Source organism: Bombyx mori, chromosome 18 (genome assembly GCF_030269925.1).
Source record: "Bombyx mori chromosome 18, ASM3026992v2".
NCBI classification, from domain to species: domain Eukaryota; kingdom Metazoa; phylum Arthropoda; class Insecta; order Lepidoptera; family Bombycidae; genus Bombyx; species Bombyx mori.
This window is the reverse complement of record NC_085124.1, coordinates 11,358,584-11,381,871: the sequence shown is the minus strand read 5'-3', so window position 1 is coordinate 11,381,871 and position 23,288 is coordinate 11,358,584. Positions and strand designations below refer to the sequence as shown.

At 36.9% G+C, this 23,288-nt stretch overlaps 1 protein-coding gene across 1 annotated transcript in view; it reads right to left on the bottom strand.

Moving 5' to 3' along the window:
• Nucleotides 1-22,584, bottom strand: part of LOC101744991 (uncharacterized) — a 133,824-nt gene extending 111,240 nt beyond the window's left edge. Inside the window, exons 1-2 of the mRNA XM_012692211.4 lie at nt 22,465-22,584; nt 14,136-14,211 (exon numbers count right to left, since the gene is read on the bottom strand). The gene's annotated coding sequence lies outside the window, so the exon portion shown is untranslated. The remainder of the gene's footprint in view (nt 1-14,135; nt 14,212-22,464) is intronic.
• Nucleotides 22,585-23,288: the final 704 nt, after the last annotated feature.

The window sequence follows — 23,288 nt, the reverse complement described above, 5'->3', positions numbered from 1 at the left end:
GCTACAGTGAGAAAAATGTTAAATTCATCGTTGTCTTGACTGTCATTAACATTAACGTTATTCATCAGAATAAATGAATACAGACGTATGTAAATCGAATGTATTAAACTCAAACGCACGATAAAACCGTGCTTTACAACTGAGTACGACTTTATTATGAAAATCCAGGCAAAGTTACATTTCAGACGGCCCTATCACTTCATGTCATGGTAAGCCCACTGAGTTTCTCGCCGGATTTTCTGAGTGGGTCGCGGTGGTAGATTCTGCGAAGCACTGCTCTTGCTAGGGCCAGTGTTAGCAACACTCCGGTTTGAGCCCCGTGAGCTCACCTACACGTTAGGGCGAAGCTGAAATAGCCTCTCAATGCTATCAGCGTAGGCAGTAAAAAAAGTGATGGTAAACATTACGCACACTAATGCTTTTTTCAGGTATTGAACTCAAAATTTCTCAAAATATTACTTGTTTTATTACGTAATTTTCAATTAATCCATTCCATACAAGCTCACGGAGCCGAGAGTTCGCACTTGCGCTGTGTAGGCCTTCTTTAAAAATGAATTCTACGTTCCAATAGCGTTGCCGCGTTGTCGTAACGTTGCTGACGGCAGAGAGAGCGGCGCGGCCTCGGACGTGACGTCACTGAGGTCGCGCTCGCAACACGCTTCCTACCTACGAGTCAAAGCCAACTCGATCGCTCGATTTTATTTCGAACTAATAGTAATCCCGCAGTATTCGAAATTCGACTATAATTAATTAAAAAATTTGAACATTATTAGGGTTCTATTGTCAAAGATTTTAAAGATTATACTTCTATAATCACAGATTTTCGCCAGGACTATAACTATATACAAATAATATTAAAGACAAACAATATTGATCTATTCTCAATTTGACTACAGACTTTAAACAATAACAAAAGTTTGAGAATAAAAAAAGAGTACATATGTATACATGTGTTGTGTCAAATACATGGTAGTGTGTGTATTGTTTTTCTAATTGATTTAATGTTTATGCGTAATAAAAAAAATATTAACATTCTACACTCCTGTATATTGTGGGAATTTGCATACTCCTCCGTTCGTGCAATTTTCGCAAAACAGGGTACAAAGTATTTGCTTCACGTATTAATATATAGACATCACAGAAATAGAACACTTTTTATTCGTACCTATTCGCTAGGAGCCTAAGGGGATATTCCAACTACGCGCGGACGGATAGATGAAGTCACGGGTTCAACGTGAGAGAATTTCCTGACACTAACCCTAGCAAGAGTAGCGTATCGCAGAATCTACCACCGAATCGGAATCGCGACCCACTGAGAAGAACCGGCGAGAAACTCAACGGGCTGTCTCTATGGGAAAATAAGACACTTTTCAAACGATCATCTAACCAAACACGTATCTATTATTTCAAAGAAATTGACACGTGTTTAATGTCATTCTCTAAAGTTTCGAAGGTTTTCGTTTCTGTGACTAATTCTTGTTTGTACTCATCATTCTTATTTCAGATATTGAAAATTTAGGTCAAGAATAAGGTACCCTCGCAGCTCACACACTCATCGGCCTTAAGGTCTTTTGTTATGTACGTACTCGTATAAAAGGCCAATAAAAGTCACTATTAATCAAATCTAAAGATTCACTTGTAATTTTAGCGACTAGAGGTCCCGCAGTAGTCGAAACTCGACTATAATTAATTGGAATTGTAAGTTTGTACACTATTATGATTCTATTTTATACTTCTATAATCACAAATTTCGCCAAGGCTACACTATAAAAAATATTAACAAAGACAAACAATATTTAATCTCTTCTCAATTTGACAACAGACGTCAAGAACAAAAGTTTGACAATAAATAGTAAGCATGCGTGTGTGCGTCAAATACATGGTATGTAGTGTGTGTAATGTTTTCTTTATTCTTACATACGTTTACGTACATATCTTTTATGCATTATTTTAAAAAAATATTAGCATTATGCACTTCTTCTCTATATTCTCTATAAGTGTGCAAAATTTCATACTCCTCCGTCCGTGAAATTTTCGTAAAAAGGGATACAAAGTTTTTGCTTCACGTAATAATATATGCTCGATATGCTCTAGAGTCTAGAATAAGTATCATTTAAAATGAATATTCAGAGTCAAATAAGTACTTGTACAAAGATGAGTTCAGATTTGGTTATGTAGTTATTTGTTTCCTAAACAACATACGATAAAATAAACTAGATAAGATTCAAGCAAGTAATAGAAGAGGCCCGTTGTTTTTTTCATAATCCAAATATACTGAAACATCCTGTATTTTTCCGGTATAGAAAGTTTCTTGTCAATTTTGTCACTGTCTGATTCAGTAGCTATAACCAGTTGATACTTAAAATTACGAACCAATGAACACATTCTCATATTTATTTTATTCATATGTTCATATAATGGTTGGATCATTACTACAATAAAAACTATCCTGTTAATCTAACTATCTTTATGCGAAATTTTAACATTCATTCAGCCATTTTAGCGTCTTTGAGTACAAACATCAAAACATAAAAAAATGACATTTATTTTATTAAGTCTAGATGATTTCGTCATATTGATGAAAATATAAGAGTTAAAAAAACATTTCACAGTAGTATTTATATTAGACTAGCCGTACTCGCGCTTTGCTAGCCGTTTAAAATTAACATTATTATTTATTTTCATTATTATTAGGGAGTCCAACACTCATATAAATATTAGCCTATCCATTAAGTACATGTATTTGCATGGTTCAGTAGTTATAACGGTACATCCGTAAAAACCACTGTAGATTTATATATTAGTATAGATGACGTAGATTAATTAGGTAGATTAGGATATGACAGGTCGCTAGATAATTCACGGAGAGGGTTTATTCGGCTATTATTCAGTAGATTTTTTTTATTGGTTAGATGTGTGGACGAGCTCACAGCCCACCTGGTGTTCAGTGGTTACTGGAGCCCATGACATCTACAACGTAATATACGCCACACATCTTGAGATATACTTCTAAGGTCTCAGTATAGCCACAACGGCTGCCCCACCCTTCAAACCGAAACGCATTACTGCTTCACGGCAGAAATAAGCAGGGTGGTGGTACCTACCCGCGCGGACTCTCAAGAGGTCCTACCACCAGTAATTACAAGTTCGACCTCTTCCAGGTTCTATTTTCTGTCACTCATTCGAAGTGGTGACGCCATAGAGCGAGGACGTCAGTCTAGGGACCCTAACAAAAAAAAAACTTTAATGTTCTTATGAAACTCGATAAAACACCGCATCGTTCGCTCGATCGCAAACTTTCCACTACCGTTGCTCGTCGCGCTGTAAATTCACTTTCTTTTCTGACACAAAACACTAATAATTCATCGACGCATATTTGTTAACAAAAATAAATATAGTATTAGCTGCAAAGGTTTTATTAGTTGGCCTTAAGATGCAAAGCAACAAAAATGTGGGTTTAATATCAATTTTAAAGAATCATTGAGACGTTCTCCAAGCGAATTAGTGTTACAACCAAAAACGCATATCACTGCTGTTGCGGACTCAAATAAATAAATAGTTTGATATCCGCTAATTGTTTGTAATGATTATTTAACGATGCGATACGATAATGTGTAAACGAATCATTGGACAGACATGAATTTAGGGTTGTCAGTCAGATATTTTTTACAATACTTTTTATGATCCCCATTATTTGGGTATCTTCCAAATAGTTGGTGAGTAGAGCGACTGTGACATATCGATGGACAGGCACGACGAAATAATGAGGAATTCGTTTTTTTTAGTGTAATATGTTAATATCGAAATTCAAATATGTTAAGATTCCAAAAAAAAAAAACCTACTTGCGTGAATGTAATTTGACCTTCTATGTATCATTAAAAATTTTAATTAAAAATTAACTTAAGAGCGTTCCTTCTATTATTTGAAATGTAAATTTACCGCGACCTATATTACGAGTCCTTCTTCTAATGAAGTTTGACTAGAGTCGTAGTGGGGCAGTGGCTCATTATTTACCTATCTATTCGATGGTAGCCTAGGGATTAATCCAGCTACGCCCGAACGGGTAAGCGATCACACGGGCAAACTTAAAAGAATTTGCTAACACTAGCCCTAGCAAGAGCAGTACTTGCAGAATCTACCACCGGATCGGAATGGCGACTCACTGAAGAGAGGTTCATTTGTGAGCGTTGGTCAGACATGATGTATGCTCGCTCTAAGACAATAACAAAAACGATATCTTCTTCTTAGTCGCATACTTCATTGCTGAAGGTCGTGTCCATGAAAGTCCTTCGTGGCTCTTTGTACCATCAGCTTCCATTTCCTTCGGTTTTCGGCTTCTCTCAGGGCGGTCGCAACAGAGAGTCCAGTGAGCGCAGCTATCTGATCTTCTACGTTGCCTACCACAGTCAATCTTTCAAGGTATTCTGGTGGCCGCCGAGCAATGTGACCAAAGTAACCCAGAACCTTCTAAGAAAAACGATATACATGTATATAAACTTTACAGAAATAACCAATGATCGTGACTGTTTTTAGGTATATTTAGGTTCCTAATTATTGAAAACTGAGGGTTACACGAGAACAGCTTTTGAAAAATTTGCATAGAAATTAAAGAGTCTCACAATTAGGCAACTCACAATTAGCAACTAGTATTTTTTTAAACAGCTTTGTATAATTTAACAGGTGCGACAACTTTATATGCACCTGCTTTTGTTTAAATACATGCAAAATATATCGATTATCTCGAAAGCCATTTCCTGTTACCAAGAAATAGTCTTCTAAAAGTCAACGTTGTAAATAGGTAAGGTACTTATTGAAAGTTCAGTGTATGCTGTTTTTTAGTTTCAAAATTGTATAGCCCGCTGTGTTTCACGTCGGATCTTCTCAGTGGATCGCGATTCCGATCCGGTGGTGGATTCTGCGAAGCACTTTTCTTACTAGGGCTAGTGTTAGCAAATTCTCTCAGGTTGAGCCCGTGAATTCACCTATCCGTCCATGCGTATCTGGAATAGCCCCTAAGCTACCAGCGAATAGGTTTTTCTTTTTTTATCACAAAATCGTTTTCACCTATGTCTAACTTTATAGATTTTTGGATAACATATTTCTTTTAATTATCAAAAAAGTGGCCTTTTTTATTGCTTAGATGGGTGGACGAGCTCACAGCCCACTTGGTGTTAAGTAGTTACTGGAGCCTATAGACATCTACGACGTAAATGCGCCACCCACCTTGAGATATAAGTTCTAAGGTCTCAAGTATAGTTACAACGGCTGCCCCCTCCTTCAAACCGAAACGCATTACTGCTTCACGGCAGAAACAGGCAGGGTGGTCGTACCTACCCGTGCAGACTCACAAGAAGTTCTACCACCAGTAAAAGATAAGTCACCCAACTACCGTGCTCGTTTATCGCTTGGATGCGACTATGCCTGCGTTCAAATCCCGTTAGAAGACACAAATTTTATTTAAAAAAAAACCCGTAACTCGTCTTGACGTACGGCTCACACATTGTACGAATAACATCATATAATAAAATCTGAACTCGCAAAATTTGTAAATTTGCGTAATGGCGGGTTACTTGGTGGGAATTGCTGGCTCGTGTCCTTTTACATTGACAATGTCTGGCCTGAGTTTATTTAAAAGTATTCAAGTCATTTTGTTTTGATCCTTTATTAAATACATTATCTAAATATAAGTGATTCCTTATTTTAAATAATTTATGATAGGCAAGAGTGCTCGCAGTTCCTCGCATTAATATTAGTTAAAACGGTCGCTGCGGATTAAACTTATAATCTAAATATAGTAATCGGCAAACTTCTTGAGCAAATGACCTTGACTGCGCAGAACCGAATTTTAGATCACTTTGGTGGTGAGGGTGAGGCGCGACGGCAGGGGAAATCGTATCGAGCGCGTTATTGGTAGATCAGTCGAACCTTGCGTCCCGCACCGCGCCCTCATTCCGCTTGCTCCCAAAAGTACGCTTGCGTACAGTGGAAAGTCTATCGTTATTAATCGTTAAGTTATTTGTTATAATTGCTTGTGGACTTTGTTGCCATTGCTATTTGTTGAGTGTTTGTTGATTTTTTATAAAACATACACTATGCCGTGACAAACTGGTGTAGTACTTAAAAGAAAGGGTAGAAAATTTGTGTACGACGTATATTGCTTCATTATAAAACAGGGGAAGAATGATATGGAAAAATTAAAACAGACTTCGGAAGCAACAAAAACATCAGTGAGTACTGTTAGGTGCATTATTAACGAAGCTAAAGGCTCTGGCTTGCTCGCCGTGTTTCGGAATCCGGGTAAGAAAAGATCAGGGAAGAAGAAAGTTACCGGAATGGATAGTTTCGTTCAATCTGTAATAAAAAAATGTAATCATAATAACTACATAACAAGCAGCGAAACTCCGTACCGTAGAAAGGCTTCGAAAAATTTAAAGAAGATATAAATTTTAATGGCTCGGAATGAAGCTTACGACGAATTATGAAAGAGCTAGGCTTCAGATGGAAAAAAAGAACAGAAAATAATCGGAAGCTGGTAAATGAAAAAAGTAACATTCGATTACTACGAATCGAATATCTTCAAAAAATAATTAATTAAGTATAGACAAAAAAGAAGACCGAATCGACCGAGTTGTAAACTACGCCGATGAGCCCTATATCGACTCATCACGATGATAGCGACTCGGGTGATGAAAACAGTGATGATGATGATGGTCAAGATTATGATAACGAAAAAAAAATTACAAATACCAGCTTCGCTTCAACTGAACCAAGACCTGGCAACAGCTCTAGTTTTGACTTAATAGAAGGAATATCTATTTTACCCCAAGATTAAATTATTACAATTATTAACCTATATGTTTTGTTGATGTTCTAATAAATATATAAATAAATACATATGTTGATTTTAATAATTTAATTGCATTATGACGCAGAGTAAATAATGTTTTTGCACGTGAGTGTACCATGCGCAAACTTACCCCCACTACGTCAACAAATGCTCAAGAAGTTTGCCGGTTATTATATATGATCAACAATTTTTAAAATCACAATTGAACCTAATTGCTTATTACTTCTCTAAAGTTATTGGTTCAACAACGTTCTAGTCTGGAAACAATTCGCAAAGCAGAACAATGTTTTTGTTATCCCCATGTTCCGAGGAAGGTCGCGATTCGATTGCACATAACGTATACATTGCCATTTTTCATGTAATTAACCGAAACAGAATCCTTTGGGACTACAATAATGTCCACGGTAGCGCGGTCTCCGTCAATGTTCCTTCGGAGTTGTCCGATTGCGCTGAACTAATTTTAAGTGAAATAGATAGATAGAAATAGTTTTTTTCTAATTATCTCACAACTTACAGGAAAAATCTGTCGCGGATCATCTCCCAATTAAATATAAATTAATCTTAAGCAATGCATGAAATGTAATCAAATCTTAGTTGTATATATTTTTTTTATTTTTGATGTTAATGCACTGTCCATTGCACCTATAATTGAGGTGACATCTGTCATGAACTTTTGTGAATTGTCCAATGTTTTGTATTGATGATCACTTTGTTGGTGCAACTTAATAAATAAATAATTAACTTGGATGTACAATAGTATTAACCCGCCGATGGATGGTTCACAAAGCGATTTTACAACAACGAACTCGGCGTAGAAGAGGCCCTGTGTTGTCAGAGCTCGCAGCGATTGTCAACAAAACGCAATCGAGACCAAAATGAAACGTGATTTGTCTACTTATTAGGCAATTATAAAACCTCTCTTACTAACATTTTATATAAGTAGTACCGAAGTGTTATGAAACCAGTTTGATTCGACTCGGTGTTTTATGTATCCAACTTGCCCATCAAAATTGTAACAGAAAAAAAACGATGAGTTATAAATCATAAATGGTGTTGCCATCTTTGATTTCACTAAACTGCTGTGCCTCAGACAGCACGGATGCCATCCAAAGTTCATCTATTTACAGTCAATGGTTAAGTTAATGCTTAAATCATCACATTTGTATGTACATACAGCAATCGAATGACCAGTGGCATTATGGTTTTTCACTATCGCATCTACTTACATTACACAACCCATTTATAGGCACTACATTATAGGCACTACATTTTAGGCACTACATTATAAGCACTACATTATAAGCACTACATTATAGGCACTACATTATAGGCACTACATTATAGGCACTACATTATAGGCTCTACATTATAAGCACTACATTATAGGCACTACATTATAAGCACTACATTATAAGCACTACATTATAGGCACTACATTATAGGCACTACATTATAGGCACTACATTATAGGCACTACATTATAGGCACTACATTATAGGCACTACATTATAGGCTCTACATTATAAGCACTACATTATAGGCAACGACATTATAAGCACTACATTATAGGCACTACATTATAGGCACTACATTATAAGCACTACATTATAGGCACTACATTATAGGCACTACATTATAAGCACTACATTATAAGCACTACATTATAGGCACTTCAATATATACACTACGTATCGGAAACTCATTAAATGTCAAAATCGTGGTAAGAACCCGTTAAAATAATAGTGTGTGTAAAGTGTTACTGGTTTTCTTTACCATTTACTTGCAGAGCTCAGAATAACTAGACAAGTTCCCGAATAATTTGAAAGATACGCAGATGTGCTTGAGAGTAAAAAAAAAGCGCAAAGTCTATGTAAAAAAAAGCTCTATAACAAAATAACATTCGAGCAAATATTATATCGCGACCCCGTTCTTCCATTAGACTGTACAAAGGAAATCGTGCATTTCACAGACCCCGAAATTACTGCATCTTCATACCTTAACTTAATAAAATCCGTCTCGCTTCCACTCATCAATGTCGGTGCACGCTAGAACAAGACGAATGATAAATTTGGAAGAGAAACTAAAGATCTCGTCTCGGATGACGTCTGTTGGTCGTAAACCTTTTATGTAATAACTACTGCCGGATAAAGTAGGCAATAAGGCCGACGAAATGAATAGAATTTTGCACTAATAACGTAGAATCTAGCTTCGATATGTTTATAAATACTCAGGGTAATTTTCTAGTAAGATGAAGAAGGCAACTGGTACCTACATCATATTTTATTACTGACCAAAGGCCGTTTATTTTTCTTTTCTAGTTTGCGAGTTTATTTGTTACAACACTTCCGCTTGTGGCCCGGCTGTGACACGCGTGTTTCTCGTAAATGTACACGTACCAGTGTTCATGTGTGCTCACGGCTGGTATGTTAACAATATTTGTTTACTAGATGACCGAGCTCACGATCCACCTGCTTTCAAGCTCACCGAAGACTATGAGATCAAAATTTTATCATACATTCGCCAAGATCCACCCCCAAACCTGTAGCACATTGTTATTGACATGGCGTCGATAGCTTTTCAGACACTTGCAAACATGCCAATGTTTAAAAACTGCAAATGACAGATTAAATCCCGTGATTACGAATGCAATATAATGAGTGACATTTCACTAATTTAGGGATTAGTAGATACTAGAGGTCCCGCAGTAGTCGAAATTCGACTATAATTAATTGGGATTGTAAGTTTGTACACTATTATGTGTGTATTTTATACTTCTATAATCACAAATTTCGCCAAAACTACACTATAAAAATATTAACGAAGACAAACAATATTTAATCTATTCTCAATTTGACAACAGACGTCAAGAACAAAAGTTTGACAATAAATAGTATGCATGCGTGTGTGCGTCAAATACATATTATGTAGTGTGTGTAATGTTTTCTTTATTGATTTAATGTATCTTTTATACATTATTTAAAAAAAATATTAGCATTGTGCACTTCTTCTCTATATTCTCTATAAGTGTGGAAAATTTTATACTCCTCCGTCCGCGCAATTTTCGTAAAAAGGGATACAAAGTTTTTGCTTCACGTATTAATATATAGATTAAACAGTGTTCTTAGAAAGCCCAGATGTTTCTCCGGTCGCAATTCTCTGATGCTTCGTTTTCTAAAGATTTCGATGGTACTAGATTCACCTCTTCGTCTTGACTGGCCTTTTACGACCTTAGTCTCCTTTTATGACACCCACGCACAAGAGACGGAATGCTCAAATAAATAATTAACAAAACGCTGGATCGAATTATCATCGACAAGTTCAATGGAATATCGATAAGTGTTTTTAGGATCTCCTTTGCTAACTTTTATAATCGAAGATTAAATTTTCTTATGTTTTTTTTTAACAAATTATTATTTAATTTTAATACAATATTGAATATGTTGAATAAATAAATTTATATAGTAGCTCATAAAACTATTTGTAAACGTTTTGGTACAGATTATTCAAATTGATGTGTGTTATCTGTGCAATCTGTGCTAATGAATTCTGATGTGGCTTTAGAGCAAATATATTTTCATTGTGTCATTTATAAGAAATCTGATTAGGGTTTTATTGAAATACTGCCAAATTCCAATAGAACACTTTCATGAAGCGACTGACGCTTAAGAATCAAACGAAACAAGAAATTGTTCGATTTATTTCAGCTATTCGTATTGCATTATTAAAAAGATTAACTTGAAACCACATTCCATGCATGACTTATGCGCGACGTATAATTTTAATAAGGCAGATTCTGGTTCAAACACGAGTATATCAGAGGAAGTGTGAAAGTGGCCCCGGTAAGCAACAAATTAAGGAGTGGACGGTTAGCGTGGTATAGACATGTGATGCGTAGAGAGAAGATGCATGTGACTAGGAGATGTATGGAAATGGTAGTCCAAGGTAGAGGGCGAAGAGGTCGACCGAAGAAGACATGGATGGAGTGTGTGAATGACGATATGAGAGAGAGAGGAGTGAGTGTTGAGATGACGGCTGATAGAAGAGAATGGAAGAGAAAAATTAGCTGTGCCGACCCCACCTAGTGGGATAAGGTGGAGAAAAAGAAGAAGAGATTCTGGTTCAAACATACAAAATAAATTAACAATGTAATTTATCTACCGAATCGTTTGTACTATTAATATCTGAACATCACGTAGATTGCAAAAGCTGAATACTGGGTTAAGGACGTAATAATCCTACGTTCAAGATTTTTGTGTTGTATTTAAACATTTGGCTGTTTTTTTTTTTTTTGCAAAATACATAAAACGCAGATCGTAGTCGAGAAAATACAGTCTCAAATAATTTTGCTTCAGAGATTTCTTTTCATACGTCGTATTATAATATGGGTTTATCGCCACGAAGTATTTATTGCACGTGTTACACAGATCCGTATAGCATAGCGCGAGTTTATCTGTGTGGGAGAAATTGAACTCGGAAAGACATCCGATTCATACGTCAACGTGAAATTCGAATTCCAATATGAAGTTTAAAAGTGGATCTTAATATTTATCATATAAGCGGTAGGTAGCGGCTTGGCTCTGCCCCTGGCATTGCTGAAGTCCATGGGCGACGGTAACCATTCACCATCAGGTGGGCCGTATGCTCGTCTGCCTACAAGGGCAATAAATAAAAAATATTATATTTTAATTAATCATATTTTTAATAATAATTTCATTTGATTTAGTTAGTTCGAAGAAGTAAATTTAAATGAAAAAGCCGTACACAATTTACTAAATCGTATTTTCAATGTCTGTGTAAATACGCGCGTAATATGAACCTTCTTTCACGGGTCTGGGAATAGGTTTGCCCACTAGTGGGAAATGTCGGGCGGGTCATATCCTGGTACTCGGTCAACAGCTTTGACTTTGCGGAGTCCAAAAGTAGACGTTGCTTTAATCCGAAGTATCTTCGATAAATTTATCCTCTAATTTATGCGCTACTCCTAATTAAATTTTAAATCGCTGTGTAGTTATTAAAATGGCCTATAGTAAATTTTATTTTATCTTTATTAAAATCAACAATAAATCCAGATTTGGAAAATAAATTTTCACCAATAATTCGGTTCAACTTCGATTTGTTTGTTATGTTTTGTTTTTTTCTGCGATATAAAATGTTTTCGCTTTGAAATCAATTTACCAAATATCCTACCGAGCTAACATCAATAAACTTACAGAAGACAACGAATGACGTAATACGTTGTTATGAAATCATACGGTTATTCAACAAATATAATTGATTTAAAACAAAGGCCACTAAATGTCACGACACGACATCAATATTCCAGCAATGAATTACGCCGAGCTACGCATTAAAAATATTGCATAAACCCTTCACGGATTTTTTTAAATCAAAATAAATACTCCTATGCAAATCATAATTACGGGTCGAATAGAAGGCAAGCGCGCCGTGGGCAGAACACCAGCCAGATGGTCAGATCTAGCAAGAGAAGCACTCGGTGGTAGTCTGTACCATGCAGTCCATGCCACCCATGATCAGGCACATTGGAAGTACGTCGCATATGGTCGCGATCCTCAGTAGTGAGGGAACGATATAGAAGAGATGCAAATCTTTCCTTTAATATGCTATAAATAAGCCTAACCCCTTTGTTAGTTAATAGACATATACTTACATTCATTCCAAATTATTGAAATTCGAAATACGCGTGTTATTCTAAAGTAGTTCTCGTGTGCCTTGCTAATTTAATTTTTAATAATTTTAAATTTGGAAGTACGTCCTAGAAAGATTTTATATTTGAGTACTTTAGCATATATTGAAAAGATCTTTCAGTCATTTCATCGACTGAGGCCACACTCACCACAATGCCTATTGAACTTTCTAACTGAAGTCATATAAATTTTATACATAAAATAACTCAATTATTTATTCAATTTCAATGCTAAAAGGTTAGTCTTTTGCATGTAAGAATTTATTTGTTGATTAATGACCAAATAGTAAATTAGGGATACAATGTATCCGAAATTCTCTAAGGGACGCATCAATCAATTTTATTTACTAGACGTGAAAACGTTCTCACAGCCCAACCTATATAACGAATTATCGGGCGTAAATACCGCCACCAATCTTGAAGCATGAGGTCAAAATATTCTATTGAATAGCGGTTGTCCGATATCATAACCCAGAATGGGGTGGTACCTACCCGCGTGATAAGTAAGTAGGAATAAATTTAGAATACTACCTGGAGCCACTGCGGTCATCCACAGTGCGTTTCCAGAGGTATTTTTTGACACGTACTCCACGGTGTTTCTCTAGCGCTATGACATGTCTTTCTTTAAACGAGGCTTGTGGAGAGTATTAAGCGGTAGGCAGCGGCTTGGCTCTGCCCCTGGCATTTCTGAAGTCCATGGGCGAAGGTAACCACTCACCATCAGGCGGGCCGTGTGCTCGTCTGCCTACAAGGGCAATAAAAAAATAGAAACAAAGATATAATAAGCCATATAGGAAAAATTGGTGATTTGGAATTTATACGGTCATCCAGCCCGGAGTCTATTATATAAACATATATGTACTTATTTACGTTAATATATATATATATAGACAATAAATAATCACCCAGACAAAGAGCAAACAAACCTGTTAACTAAACGAATGTTTGCCCAATGTGGAAATCGAACCCACAACCCTCGCAGTAATAGCCAGAGGCGTTAACTATGCTCCACCGAGTCAGTCAAAATAGAGAACAGAGAAAGATTTAAAAAAACCAAATGAAATGTAATATGATATGATAAACAAAAGTATACCGAAAAAAAAACGTTAAGAATGTTTACATAAGATTCATTTAGCAACAAGTGGTTCAATTAATCTCGACACGATGGAATGTAATGAAAAAACAACAGAACAAAAAAGAAAAATAATTCAACTTACGTAAAACTTTGTTAATCTGGTCTTGATGAAGTTTACGAACTAACTCATTTGTTCCTTACTGCAAAAGTATTGTAGTTTGTCTATGTATAGCCCGACACTTTGGTGATGAAACGCAGGTTCTTTGATTACTATTCATGAGGATCTCATCTAGGCCCTTACAATAGATATTTTGGTTCTCTATATAGCATGAGTTCGGGCACCAACTACGAAAGTCCATATGCAATACTCCTTCGAACGTCTACAGAATATGAGAAATTTCCCCATTGTGATACGTGCTTTTATTGCAAGCTTTAGCACGTTTGTTAATGTACATTATAAAGAGATTTGTTTAATAAGTTCGAAATAAGAAAATAGGTTAAGAGTTACCTGAGCTTCTAGCCGATTATTGTCAGTGTCGAAGCTGCATTCTCAATTTGCGTTGAACTCCTGAAGATCGAAGCGCCTGTAAAGGTATTATTAAAAACAATTAATTTTTCTAATTTTGATTAAACCGAGCATGCGTTCAGGATTGCTCATGTTTAGGAAATATCCTGTCATCTGTCGCCGTTGCGGATTGAACAAACTGCAGTATAGGAAGCACTTATTATTATTTTATTTTTTATTGCTTAAATGTGTGGACGAGCTCACAGCCCACCTGATGTTAAGTGGTTACTAGAGCCCATAGACATCTACAACGTAAATGCGCCACACACCTCGAGATATAGTTCTAAGGTCTCAGTATAGTCACAACGGCTGCCCCACCCTTCAAACCGAAACGCATTACTGCTTCACGGCAGAAACAGGCGGGGCGGTGGTACCTACCCGTGCGGACTCACAAGAGGTCCTACCACACGCACCCTAAAATCGTATATTGATTATAATCAAATGGTTTTTATATCTTTAAACCTTTTAAATCGTAGAACGCAATTTTATCATGACGTTTATCTCTCCGTCTGACAGCCTGTCCTTTCTTCTTAGGGATGTCTCCCGTTGCTAGTGCTGTGAAAAACCATTCACCATACATGTCCGAAAGTCTTATATAAGCCCAATTTAAAGCTAAAGGTATTTCGGGCCGTATGTTCTTACAGACCAGTAATTTCTATCTTTGTAAAGTAGCATTCTTCACAAAAGGCGGCTGCTAAGCCCTAAAAGGAAACTTTTTTGTACTGGGGCACTAGATCTATCAACTCTACTTCCTACTACTTTAACCCTCCGACACAGATGAGCTTAGTCGCTTTTCCGATCCGGTGGTAGATTCTGCGAAGCACTGCTCTTGCTAGGGTTAGTGTTAGCAAGGTCGTCAGATTTGAACCCGTGAACTCACCTACCGATTAGGTTACGCTGACATAGCCTCTCAAGGCTATCAGCTTAGGTAGGAAAAAATCTACTACTTAGTAAAAGGCCTGCTTGCTGGTTTTTATTTATTTATTGCTTAGACTTTAGACGTGTGGACGAGCACACAGCCCACCTGGTGTTAAGTGGTTAGGTACTGGAGCCCATAGACATCTACAACGTAAATGCGCCACCCACCTTGAGGTATAAGTTCTAAGGTCTCAGTATAGTTACAACGACTACCCCAACCTTCAAACCGAAACGCATTACTGCTTCAGGGCAGAAATAGGTGGGGAGGTGGTACCTACCCATGCGAACTCACAAGAGGTCCTACCACCAGTAATTACGCGAATTATAATTTTGCATTGCGAGGAACCAGTTGATACCTCCATTCTGTCTATTACTGCCGCACTTTACAGAATCGATATTACGACCTCATCTCCCAAAATGCGTAGTGATATACACGTGCTATCGTCAGCTAATAAAAATACTCCAGGCGTAGTGAGTACAGTAAACTCAAAGTGCCAATATTTATTATTGGAATACGTAAGAATACTTAATAAAGGAGTGACAGAATATGATCAAATGGATGTGTGTGTGTAATCATAATACCTAATAACTTATCGATTTCTTTTATCCCTTTGGGAAGCTTTGACTAAACGGGAAAATATCTCACTATTATCCGTGAAAATATTAGTGTAGGGAACGTTTTTGGCATAAAAGTAATAAAATGACATGGGTGCCTCAAAAAACTTAATATGATAATGCGAATATTGTATTATTGTGACTTATAGAGATACGTCTAGTAATTTTAATGGTGACATAATATAATAGAGGTAGAATAAACTACACTAATCTTTAAATTATAATTTTTTGGGCAATTTTTTTATTTTTATTGCTTAGATAGGTGGACGAGCTCACAGCCCACCTGGTGTTAAGTGGTTACTGGAGTCCATAGACATCTACAAGGTAAATGCGCCACCCACCTTGAGATATAAGTTCTAAGGTCTCAGTATAGTTACAAGGGCTGCCCCACCCTTCAAACCGAAACGCATTACTGCTTCACGGCAGAAATAGGCAAGGTGGTGGTACCTACCCGCGCGGACTCACAAGAGGTCCTACCACCAGTAAAGTTATGGTCAAATTATGGGTTGTCGACGTTCCATAACACGGATCTTTGAATATTTCGCAGCTTTTATTTTTCCTGACATGTATTACATATAGGTAGGTCATTGAGGTATTACGAGTATTAATAAACCGTATCGATCAAAATTTAGTACACATTTTTCGTGTCATGATTCATGCAATGCAAACAAAAGAACTCGATATTCAACTATTTCTTAAGACAGGCTGACACGACCGACTTCTTTTCAAATTTTAATTCTATTGGTAATCATCGATCATGTTAAGAATTATCAAAATATGCGGGCAGCTTTTTTTTTATTGCCCTTGTAGACGGACGAGCACACGGACCACCTGATGGTGAGCGGTTACCATCGCCCGTGGACTTCAGCAATGCCAGGAGCAGAGGCAAGTCGCTGCCTACCGCTAATCCTAATGCCTACCGCTTTTGAAACCTTTTTTTCCCGAAAAGCCTACTGAAGTAATCTTTTGAAAAGATCCATTACCGTCCAGCCGTTCTCAAATTTATTAAAGGTGCACTTTAATAGCAGCAAGCAGCAAGACTGTTTAGTGATAGGTAACTCTTACCAATAAAACTTATCTGTTTCTTCTTATAATACTGCATTTGCAATTATAAATGATATGTCCACTTTGAATACCACAAACACGTCGAAGCGTACGTCTGTCTCCCTTTGTTCTTGAAACAGAGACAAATTGTTCTATCAAAATACAATGTCAACACAACATCAGCCGGTTCAGATATAAAATCTATCTCGTTTACGTAACAATAATAGCGATATCTTACTTCCATCCAATTTGCGGTAGGCAGCGGCTTGGCTCTGCCCCTGGCATTGCTGAAGTCCATGGGCGACGGTAACCACTCACCATCAGGTGGGCCGTATGCTGGTTTGCCTACAAGGGCAATACAAAAAAAAATCGTACCAGAATTAAAGATACATATTTCATGTGTTTTCATGTTTATGAATACCTATACAACGGCTAGTCAAAAGAACATAATCATTGTACATTATTACCCTGCATACTTTCCGGAACTCGGCTACTTACGCTGTAGGTTGACCTGATTTTAATAAGGTTTCGTAGAAATGCCTCCGTTGTTTACAAAAGGTAAGTCTAACCGTTGCAACATTCACCGTAGGTATTCGTTCGTAATAAAAATGATCTTAATGCTGTTTAAGTGACGCTTTTATGTTCGTATAAGTCATACTTTATTACAAATGCGATTTCCGAAAAATGGAAACCGTACATTTTAATATTTCTGGTATTTCATTTGTTTACTTTCGATCTTAAACATTTGGAATCAACATTGAAAACCGTAACATTGCATAGAATAAGCATAACAAACATATAATTTCGTATATAAGTTACTTAATTCATAATAAAAAAAACTCTCTCCACCAAGTTTAAGAAAATATGGAACGAATTCAAAGCTAAGGCGATACGATGCCTACATAAATACATATATATGATGTAAATAAGTAAGTGGTTCGCAGTCGTGCCCGCCTAATCTTATTTGTGGCTGATTGGTCGCGCGGAAATCACTGAAATAATACGCTGCATTGCGGGATACGACTCGTGGGATTGTTGCTACGCGCGTTATTTAATTTTATAGCGCGGGAAACGCAATAGGCGTGATACGCGCGTTTTTGCGCAGTCATTCAAACTCTCCGACACAAACGCTTAGAAATATGTTCGAGAACTAACTTCTTGATATGATTTAATACGTCGCTTTATGGGTTAAGTATTAAAAAAATACTAGGTACAATGTCAAAATTGTCAACTATATTAATATTATTAAAAAAAACAACTCAAACAAATCATGGAGGTTTATTGTTTTTAATACGATAGGGATACGACGAAATTACCATAAACAACCATAATTATCAGTGTAACCTATAGAAACATATCTTTTTAATTAACACTTTTCTTGTACACACAAAACATCAAATCGAAATGAAATATGGCCCTGGGAACCGGCGAATTTTATAAAATTATCACAAACGGATTTATTGTAATACAAACAGGGCGTCTGTCGGACCTGTTATTTTGCAGTAAGTGAATGTTGTCAATTTTTTTTTAAATATGATCTCGATGGATCTTCTCAGTGGGTCGCAATTCCGTCCGGTGGTAGACTCTGCGGTGGTAGACTAGAAAACTCTCGAATGTTGAGCCCGTGAGCTCATCTACCAGTCAGAGCGTAGCTGGAATAGCCTCTTTTTATTGCCCTTGTAGGCGGACGAGCATACGGCCCATCTGATGATGAGGGCTACCGTCGCCTATGGACTTCAGCAATACCCAGGGACAGAGCCAAGCCACTGCCTACAGTTAAGTACTCTCCGCAAGCCTCATTTGAAGAGGAACGAGGAAGAGGAGGAGGAGGAAGGACATGTCATAACGCTTGGGAAACACCGTGAAGGGGAACTCATTTCAAAGCCAGATGGTACGTAGCAAAAAATATCTCTGAAACGCACTGTGGATGAAAGTAATGGCTCCAGGTAGTATGGATGAGCTCTAGTCCGGGGGCGGGTGGTGCGATGGTAAAACCGAGATGCTGGAATAATCTCAAACAATCCTCAGAGCACTCCCCACGGATCATACGGTACAGAATATATATATATATATAGAGGTGTGTGTGCGCGCGTTTGTGTGTGTGTGTGTGCATGTGTGTGTGTGTGTGTGTGTGTGTGGATGGGTATGTGTGTGTGTCAAGAATAACCAGGATCCCACCAGCCTTAATTTACGGAAACCTCTATAATCTTATTATAAACCATAAACATTCCTTGATTAACTAAAAAAATATGGAATTTTTTTAGAATTTTTTTTTTTCGTCACTATCCTCGCCACCTTAGTACAGCGGTATTGGTAAAACAAATAGACTTAAAAATAAACCTTAAAAAAAATGTTTGTTTACGTTTCATTTTCAAATTTTTCAAAATGATTTCCTTGCAAAAGTAAACATCGCATAAGGATAACTTAAGGTTAGTAGCTTAGATTAATCACACATCATATCCTTCGTATGGTACGAGGAAATTTAGTTCTCCGTACACGACGCGACATTGGCATAATGACAGTCTAACTTCTTCCTGTCTTTAAGGTAAAAACAGTTTTATTATTTAAATCTACATAATAATATCTTCTTGTTATTTTACCTGATTTGAGGGCGCGTTTGCTCCGCTGTTGGACCTTTTATTAAAAGCCTAACACTCATTATTGTTGTAAGCTTTATAGGGTATACGGAAGCGTTCGTGATAATGAAGATTAATGGCAGAATCGAGACGGTAGTGCTTAAAAATCTCGATCGATATTTTGTATTTTCTAATGTATTAAATACACGCAATATGATTCAAACTAAAATCTGATGACGCGGCGAGGCGCGCACCAGCTGCTTCTTCTTTAGGTTCATTCTTTCACGAACATTATTTATTAAATAAAGTATCTATAATTTATGTAGGTAAACGCAAAACAGTTACATACCATTGTCTCGTCTGTTTGTCAGCCTGTTTAGTATCTATTGAACAGTTTTATTGTTATTAATAAACCAATTTTGAAATAGCCAATTTTTGTCCTCAAAATCTCAACAAAATAAGTGAAAACGTAACACATACAATGAATTTAAATCTTAAGATACCAACGATTACGGTCTAATTTGAATGATTAGGCGAACGCTAGTTGTTTTTTTTTTTAATTTTACATTATTCACTTAATGTCATTATCACTTCACTACCAAAGAGGCCGTCTAGCATATCGTGTAGATATTAGAAACTATGATCTGAGTACGCAAACATATACCCTATTGATACATACTGGGAAGAAAGACATAAAGATTAATTTCACGCAATCAGACAATATGTTAACTTTTTTCAAAAAAATGCAGTGTCCTTAGAACAAATGAACAAATGCTTAAATAATTTCTACAAAGCTTTTGCCTGTATTAATTTCACTCAGACGTTCTTTGGAATGTATTAATCTCGAAGCATTGCTTAAATGCAATAAATACATTACACTGTGAATAGCCATTGACTAAGTGTAAACTGTACCATATCATTATTTTATTGGCCTCTTGTTTAGCACTGAATAAATATTTTTCTTTTTTTTTTTATCTTTAAAATATCAGACAATTATCGACCGGCATAATTTATATCTGTACCTATGTATGTATATAAAAATGAATTGCTGTTCGTTAGTCTCGCTAAAACTCGAGAGCGGCTGGACCGATTTGGCTAATTTTGGTCTTGAATTATTTGTGAAAGTCCAGAGAAGGTTTAAAAGGTAGATAAATATGAAAATGCTTGGAATTAAATAAAAATAACAATTTTCTTTTCCCTCTGATGTGTCCCCCGTCGGACGGATTCCTTTTGTTTGTTTTAAGTTTATTTTATACAAAAGCTTAGGTCTTTTATTTATCGATTGAGGCACTACGAAGTCTGCCGGGTCAGCTAGTGTTATTTAAAGAAAACATCGACCCGTAATGCAAATAATTTCAAAATGCTTAAAGATAATAATATAATAGAAGCCAACAAATTAATACTCGGCAGGATGAGATGGCGCGACTATTTGGCCCGGCCAGATGTTGATTCAGATAGAGGCAGGTGGTAGTGTCGAAGCGAGACCTGTAACACGGCTGGGAGACGGAAAAAAGAATTTTTAAAAAATAAGGTTCCTTTCAAAATAAAACCGTGAAATGTTAAACAAATTCAAATTATATTCGGTGAGTTGATTGATTGAAAAGAACGTCGGTAATTTATTGTAAAACATATCTTTTCATTACAGTGGATATTCCGAAGTATTTGACCTTATTTGCATAGTCAATCGCGCGGTACTTCTATCAACTATAAATACCACATTCGTATTTAAACGGAGTGTGCTTATACAATACAAAATTGTTCGATTTAATAAAATTGACACAGATATTTCGTTATTTTTTCGAGTAGCCCTTGTCACTAGCTAATCTATCATCGTTGCAACGATTATTCCGTATGAGAACATGTCTCAATATAAACTAGATTATAGACGGACCAAATAGAAAATGGCATTCAGAGAAAAGTATTACCAAATATGAAAAATAGTACAATCGTGATAATTATGGCATTTTCATTAAAGCACCCAATTTTTTTTATTGCTTAGATGAGAGGACGAACTCACAGCCCACCTGGTGTTAAGTGGTGGTGGTTCCTGGAGCCCATACACATCTACAACGTAAATGCGCCACCCACCTTGAGATATAAGTTCTAAGGTCTCAGTATACATAGTTACACGGCTGCCCCACCCTTCAAATCGAAACGCATTACTGCTTCACGGCAGTAATAGGCAGGGTGGTGGTACCCACCCGCGCGGACTCACAAGAGGTCCTACCACCAGTAAATATCGTGTTTTTATTCCAACAATAGCATATAATATGAATGGATTACTTCATACACCTACTTACTTCGTACGCCGCCCCGTTCTGTTTTCCTAAACACATCGCACTGTCATTAACAGTCGTTTGACGATACTTATCAATAACTAATTAAACATGTTTCTCCCTATATCATCCAAATGAGGTCGAATGTAATTTAGCAAATACATTAAAACGTGCTATGCATTATAATAATTAAAACTACAATTTATATTGTTGGTTTATTGTTGTCATCATATTGAAAAAACCAGATGATTAACACAATATTTAAGTGTCGACAAATAAATAACACCTTAGTCGGAAATAATATAATCACAATAAAAAACCGCAAGACTAGGCCGTAAAACTAATTTCAATTATGTCTCTGGCTCGCTAAAACCGAATAAAATAGTCAATTATGCAACTCGGTAGGTATTCTATATGAAGCAAAGTAATCTGTCTACTCATTCTGACAACGGGCGAAGATCGATTCCGTTTTTCTACGCGTGTGTCAGTATTTTATTTATACTTCTCTCTAGTGAATAATGATGTGAATGTATCACAGACAGAAATCTTAAGTCGACCGAGCTCCATTTCAAGTCCGATAATTACGAACGTCAGTGGATGCAATATCAATTAGTGCGTGCCAGATGCCTTGCCACGGAAACCTGTTTCGGTCCTTTTTATCGCTGTCCCCGGGCGTAACCTTTGTCTCTAGATAACCGCCATTCGTTGCGTTTTTACGATTTGTATTTAAATAAATAGCTTTATGGTTTTTGTCAGTCGACTTCTACGGTCAGTTATGTGTGTTCGTCGACGTATCGCATTCGTCACAGCCGACGAAACAAGTTTATAGAAGCGTGCGCCTACCTGCTAATTAGACAAAGAGGTCGGTATCGGCGCGCCACTACGATAACCAAACATAGAGAGTGAGAGAACAGCACATCGGCGTAGAGGTGGGCGCGTGTATCCGCGGGCGGATATCGGCGAGCACTGTGTAGTGTGCGTCTCGAGTTCAGTGGCTGGCGTGCGAGTCATTGCGGGTGCAAGGCAACGGGCACGAGCGCCGAACAGCTGATGTGCCGGCTGGCTTCACGCACACCTGTGGGTCCACTCTCTCTTTCCCTCGCACGGATCGCAAGCGCAGCCCGCGTTACCACGTTGCGGACCCGCCTAGCGACTAGGCTTGTTGAAAAAATATCGATACATCGAAATATCGATATTATTTTTTCAATGTATTGATATTTTTAAGCTATATTTTATACTTCAATACATCGATGTAAAATTCCTAGCATCGAAAAGGTATAAAAATCGATATTTTTTTTCAGACCAACAAACATATGTTCCCGGGAAACAATTTTTTTTTATGAAATTTCATGAATTTGATGAATATTCATGAAATTTCATGAAACTTTCTAAAATATTATGAAATTTCACAAAATTTTATGAAATTACACTATTGAAATTTTATAAAAAGTGTTATAAAGTTTCATAAAATGTCATTAAAAATGATGTCTATTGATTAGCACGAAAATTCTCTGTCAAATCATACCGATATATTGATATATATCGATACTTTATTGCATTTCGGACATCCCTACAAGCGACCGAGCCCGTGTGAACGAATGAGCGCACTATTGTGCCACACGACGTCCGAATGTCGCGCTACCGATTCTTACGGAATGCGCGCGCTC